This window comes from Lepidochelys olivacea (genome assembly GCF_965140295.1).
Source record: "Lepidochelys olivacea isolate rLepOli2 genome assembly, chromosome: 1".
Taxonomy (NCBI): Eukaryota; Metazoa; Chordata; order Testudines; family Cheloniidae; genus Lepidochelys; species Lepidochelys olivacea.
This window is the reverse complement of record NC_140411.1, coordinates 286,757,944-286,764,789: the sequence shown is the minus strand read 5'-3', so window position 1 is coordinate 286,764,789 and position 6,846 is coordinate 286,757,944. Positions and strand designations below refer to the sequence as shown.

Genomic DNA, 6,846 nt, shown 5'->3' with positions numbered 1-6,846 from the left:
CACTCACTCCCTGATCTTTAAGAGCAGAATTTTACTCAAGATATGATTAATGAAAAAAAAGAAAAATGCTATCTGGTTCACAAGATTGGTTGATTCCATTTTAGTGGCTCTTCCAGGCTTCCAGCAGAAGATAAAGCACTTTTAAAAAGGAGTAGATGATAATCTTAGTGTCCAACTTCCCTCTTTCAACATAATATTTTAGAGCCCAGGACTGTACGTGAGCTATCAGTGTGCACATCATGGTTGCTTTCATTTGTCCTCATTGCAGCACCAGTATCTGCTGCAACTCATTGCTTTGTAAAGCACTTTAGGAAACATGGCTTGGAAAAGAAAACATATACAACTGAATTCAATTCTGTTCCAAAACATTGAGAATACCTAGACAATGTCTCTACCCACATTGCTTAAGAACTATGATTGAAAAAGGATTTCTAATCTGTCCATTTCCTAGTTTTTAAAACTGCTTTAGGATAGGTCCCAATTTTTGGTTGGGTACAGTGTCTTTTAGTAAGCAGATGTAACTATCCATGTTACATGTTAATAAAGTGGAATACCTTACCAATGGTCTATAAAAATTGGTGTATAGGTATAGTCAGATATAATATGACTTTGGGGTGGCTACATTGCAAATTGAGTTATGCAGATCCCAACCAAGTACCTTCTTACGTAAGGCAATAATTATCTAATTTAATAGTCAACTTTTAAATACTTTATATCATGTAATAAATAAGATATGCCAGAATGTTGTCTTGAGTTACACCACTGTGGAGCACAACTGATAATAATTATTAATAATAATACAGTAAGAATTGGAGATCATACAACACGTGACAGATGTGTAGTCATGTTCCTTAGTGCACTACTGGAAAGAGCTCAGATACCACAGTGCTAACCATGATAGAAGTACCTATATAGACTAGCTCTTTGGGTGGGAGGCTATAGAAGGGAAAAGTGCTTTTACAAGCACTGGCCAAAGGAACTTTTCTAAGGGTTTGAGCACATTTTCAAAGTGGAAAAACTGTGATGGTTGTCAGGGGAACAGTTTAGGGTGGCTGAGAGTGTTGGAAGAGAAGGGAAAGGCCTTGGTAGCTGAGGAGAAAGTGGTGCCCAGCCTGCCCCTTCCTATTCCCAGCCAAGAGCACCTTATACTCACTTGCTTCTCTCCCCTCACAATAAAACTGGGACAAGTTACAATAAATGAATGGCAGAAAACAGCATTTATCTGATGCTTCCTGTTTAGTCTTTTCTGTTAATACCCTTTACTGTATTTTCTATCCTTCTCCCTCTGTTCCCCTCCATCTCACACATGGCTTCCCAATTTCTCCTTCCACCAGCAGGTCTCTTTTCAGACCCCTGAAGTACAGGATTTACCATCCTGGGGGCAGCTGGAGAGAAGGAAACCCTGAGCAATGTCTTCAACCCCTGCAGGGGCTTGATCTGTAAATGCAGACAGGTGGGAGTGAGAAACTGTTCTGGCAAAAGTTCCTGGTTTTATCAGTTGCTCAGGAAACCCCCTGTCAAATGTGGTGGCTGCTAGGAAACCGAGGGAAAGGGCTTCAGAGTCTTAAGCTGTAAAACTTGAAATGCAGCCTTGTGAGTGCCACTGCATGTGAGGAGTGATGATACAGAATGGCAAAGGATTCAGAACTGCTTATCCTAGAGGGTAGAATAAGCCTACAAGAAGTCTGCTCTTCAGCTTGGAGATAAACAAAGAGTTTTCAAATTGTTTTTCCTTCTATAAGGAAAAGCATTTTAAAAATTCTTTACCTTCCAATATTGTTTCCTCACTAAAAGCAGTTTCCATCTTCAATTTGTAGATTGTGAACAATTTCTCCCATAAAATGTATTACAAAACCTGAAGAATAAGTCCCAAAGGGCTCCTTGTGGCTCTTAGTTTTGCATGAGTGGTACAAACTGTTCAGAAAAGTCCCTTAGAGGTGAATGTCCTGTCTGAACAATTGGTTCTTTTCTGTTCAGGAGCTTATGCAATGCTCATCCTTGTGGTATCTGAGCACCTTTTCTTCTTTTGGGAACAGACTGTATCTTTTAAATTAGTCCATATTTGTTGCAAAGAAATTTTCATGCTTCGCTGAATTATAACTTTTTTAAACAATCCAAAGTATTGATCTCTTGATAAAGTGCCTACTACTTTAATAAATAGTCTTGGATCATTAAAGTAAAACAATGGTATTACCTATGTCTACCAGAAGGTGGAGAAGTGTTTGTTTACTGTCCCCTCTCCTAAGCTTGACTTTCACCTTGATCAGTACAGATAAATATACTACTTCTGAGGGAATTCTGCGTCAAAACATTAAAGATTCTGCACATAAAATTTTAAAATTCTGCAAATTTGATTTGTCAAAATAACACTATATAATCACACCAGTTTCAGTTATCTTGAAATGTAACCATGAAAAATGATGTCAGAGAAATGGAAGATGCTGGGGTCTTCCAGAGATCCCATGCAAGTTTACGTATAAAAATAATTATTTGCAAGGTATTGATTCTCTGCATGGTACTGATAAGCATGTGTGTGATGATCATCCAGTGAACCTGAAACTATAAACGAGTTAGAAGATCACACATATTCCACAGATCATCAACAGCAGAGGCGCTATCTTTCTGAGTTGCCGGGGGGGGGGGTGCTAGACCCTGCTCCGCCCCCAGGCCCTGCTCCCACTCCACCCCTTCCCCCAAGTCCCACCCCCACCCTGCCTCTTCTCTCCCTCGCTCCTCCTCCTTCCTCCCCAGCGCCTCCTGCATGCCGCTGAACAGCTGATCCACAGTGGACGGGAGGTGCTAGGAGGGAGGAGGAGCAGCTAACTGGGAGGGCTGCCAGCACCCACTATTTTTTATCTCTGAGTGCTCCAGCCCCAGAGCATCCACGGAGTTGGTGCCTATGATCAACAGTGCAGGGGGATTCTGGAGCCTCTACAAACACATTACAGTTGATACTAAACTGGGAGGAGTGGTAGATACGCTGGAGGGGAGGGATAGGATACAGAAGGACCTAGACCAATTGGAAGATTGGGCCAAAAGGAATCTGATGAGGTTCAATAAGGATAAGTGCAGGGTCCTGCACTTAGGACGGAAGAACCCAATGCACAGCTACAGACTAGGGACCGAATGGCTAGGCAGCAGTTCTGCGGAAAAGGACCTAGGGGTGACAGTGGACGAGAAGCTGGATATGAGTCAGCAGTGTGCCCTTGTTGCCAAGAAGGCCAATGGCATTTTGGGATGTATAAGTAGGGGCATAGCGAGCAGATCGAGGGACGTGATCGTTCCCCTCTATTCGACATTGGTGAGGCCTCATCTGGAGTACTGTGTCCAGTTTTGGGCCCCACACTTCAAGAAGGATGTGGATAAATTGGAGAGAGTCCAGCGAAGGGCAACAAAAATGATTAGGGGACTGGAACACATGAGTTATGAGGAGAGGCTGAGGGAGCTGGGATTGTTTAGCCTGCAGAAGAGAAGAATGAGGGGGGATTTGATAGCTGCTTTCAACTACCTGAAAGGGGGTTCCAAAGAGGATGGCTCTAGACTGTTCTCAATGGTAGCAGATGACAGAACGAGGAGTAATGGTCTCAAGTTGCAGTGGGGGAGGTTTAGATTGGATATTAGGAAAAACTTTTTCACTAAGAGGGTGGTGAAACACTGGAATGCGTTACCTAGGGAGGTGGTAGAATCTCCTTCCTTAGAGGTTTTTAAGGTCAGGCTTGACAAAGCCCTGGCTGGGATGATTTAACTGGGAATTGGTCCTGCTTTGAGCAGGGGGTTGGACTAGATGACCTTCTGGGGTCCCTTCCAACCCTGATATTCTATGATTCTATGATTCTACCTTAAATCCCTAAAAGTTACTATACAAGTAATGCTATGACAGATATAGCCACTTGGATAAGGGAGGGAAAAGATGACCTGAAAAGTTTGGAAAGAAGAAATTAAGAAATACAGGATTACTGAAAGAGTTTCACAACCATGGTGAGAAGTCCTGTTTAAAATGGAGATAAGACTTCAAACACTTTGATAAGGAGCTCAAAGAATGCATACCAAAAAAAAAAAAAAAAAAATGTTGCAAACCTTCAGAGTTGAACAATTTGCAGCCTTCAGAAATGGCACCAATGTAGTCAATACCAACTGTCAGAGCAGGAGTAGAGTTCTAAAAAAAGACCAATGAAAAGAAATGGCAGTGGATGCAATGGTGCTTGCAGTGTATTAGCTGGAGAATAACCATCTCAATCAATTTTAACAGGCATATTATGGAGTAGGAAACTGATTTTAAAAAGCCATTTTCATGTATGATGAAATCAGTAATACAGATGACATTTCCATTTTCATATTTATTGTACTCCTGGGAGAACTTTGTACCACTGCACATGCACAGAATTTATGTCTCCTGCAGATTTCTGATGTGGAAGCAAAGGGAAGTCACAATAACGGTCATGCGACCCTCCACAACACTATATTTCAGGTGCCCAGAGCAGCCATCAGAGAGGTAAATCACTGTGGGGCAGGGGGCAGGACTGGGGAAGACCTGGCTCCCTACCCTGTGCCAGGCTCAGCTGCTAGGCTGGGCTGGGGAGGATGGGACTTCCTCTTCCCCTGCACGGCATCCAGGGCTGTGTCAGCCCCACCCTCAGATTTCTCCCTGCTGCAGGAAGCTCTGCAAACTACCCTCCCACCCCTGCTTCCTGCAACCATCGCACCTCAGCTGCAGGGGGAGGGAACCCACTACAGGGAGCTGCTCCCCACCACCCAATCCCCATGCATCCTGATCCCCCCATACCCAGACCCTCCCGCCGAGCCTCCCCCCTCCCCCCCCGCCGATAAGCCCCACTCCCCCTGCAGCTGAACCACCCCAATGAGCCACCTGCACCCGGATCCCCATCCCACTGGGCCCCACTCCCACAGCATCTGGACCCACCCTTGGGCCCCCCATACCTAGACCCCCCTGCTGAGCTCTATCCACCCTACATCAAGACCCTCCTGCTGAGCCCCAAACACCTTCACCTGGACCCTCCTGCAGAGTCCCATTACCGTTGCATCCAGAACCACCCAACAAGCCCCTGTGCATCCAGATCCCCCCTACACCCAGATCCCACACTGAGCCACCTGCAACCAGATTGCGCTACACAGAACCCTCAACCCACACCAGGATCACCACACACTAAGCCCCTCCCCACTTGGATCATGCCTTGCTGAGCCTGCCTGCCTGCACCTGGTGCACCTGGCACAGATGTGGGGGCGGGGGGGGGGGGGTTGCTCCTGGAGCAGGCCCAATCCTTGCACTGTGTCAGGGTTGAATGCAGCCTCACCACTGAGTTCATGTCCTGCGTGGGGGGAGCTGCACAGTGATCTCCCACCTCTGTGCAGCCAGTGGCCTGTGCTCCCAAATGCCATGCTGGAGCCTCCACATTTATTTGATAAATAAAATTTTCAGAATTTTGCAGAATTTTTAATTATGTGCATACTTTTTAATTTTTTTGGCACATAATTTTTGGGGGGGGGCACAGAATGCCTTCAGGAGTAGACATTAAAGACTCTGGTGCTTGTGCCCAGTTGTCTACATTTACTGTACAAGATGTTTATGGTTCCAGAACTTATGCTGAAAAAATGGTACTTGTGACTCCCCTTTGATCCTATCCGTCAAGATTATGTTACCGCAACATGCTGTCTCAATGGCAGTTAGTTATAAGAAGCGCAGTATTCTAATAAACCTATTTGGTGCCAGCACTCTGCAACAGAAAACCTGGTGATTCTGAAAGCCCAAGATGAGAGAAAGGATTAGGGACTATAATTATGAAGCTGATCCTGTAGTAGGCTTGTTTGGAAAATACTCAGTTAGATTGTCTTGTCTGGTTGGTTTTTTTTTGTTTTTTGTTTTGAAAACTATGAGTATAAAAGTTGTGCATGACCCAGCTTTAGAGGTGTGGGGGGGGGTAAAGTTAAAAAATAATAAAACAATCGTTATTGAATATTGCTTTAACGAGTAGTTTTGTACCATAACTAAATTTGTCCACTTTTAATAAAATTAGTTAAATGATTTTCTGTTCCAAGCTCAGTGTTTTCTTTATCAATACAATCCCTATATTTTTGGAGAGGTTGCAGGGTTTTAGGTATAACAGCTTCCCAGAATGGCACAGGCCCTGCTTACTTGGAGCTGGTGTACTTAGTCACAGCCTTGGTGACCTCAGACACAGCATGGTTAGCCAACTCCCTGGGCACCAGCTGGCGCACGGCGGTCTGGATCTCCCGAGCGGTGATGTTGGAGCGCTTGTTATAATGTACCAGGCGGGACGCCTCCCCAGCAATACGCTCGAAGATATAATTGATGAAGGAATTCATGATGCCCATGGCCTTAGAAGAGATGCCGGTGTCGGGGTGAACCTGCTTCAGCACCTTGTAGACATCAATGGAGTAACTCTCCTTCCAGGTCTTGCGGCGCTTCTTTTATCCTTTCTTCTGGGTCTTGGTCACTGCTTTCTTGGAGCCCTTTTTAGGCGTGGGAGAGGACTTCGCTGGCTCAGGCATCCTGAAGACTACAAGGAACCCACAAAACACACTGCAGGGGCCTAAAACCTGGCCAGACCCAGAGTTGTCTCTGCCCATGTAAAGTGATCAAATGCTCAAGAATTCAAAAATGAAGAGAAAAGCAATATTAGTTATTTCTAAAGATATTTGTTAATCATTCAACATCAAAACTCAAAGCACACCAAATTAAACAGACCATTAGTAAAAGATGCATTCTGTCTTTGGAATAAGCTGGCAACAAAATGAGCCAAAAACCTGCCAGATGAGATCAGCGATATTAATAAAACGACTGGAACTTGGAAAATGGCTTTTTGATGA

General features: G+C 44.6%; 1 pseudogene across 1 annotated transcript; it reads right to left on the bottom strand.

Annotated features, from left to right (window-relative positions):
* Nucleotides 1–6,147: 6,147 nt before the first annotated feature.
* LOC311514782 (histone H2B 8 pseudogene) lies at nucleotides 6,148–6,528 on the bottom strand (annotated as a pseudogene). The gene has a single exon. The product of its transcript is annotated as a histone H2B 8 pseudogene (transcript).
* Between the last annotated feature and the right edge of the window lie 318 nt (nucleotides 6,529–6,846).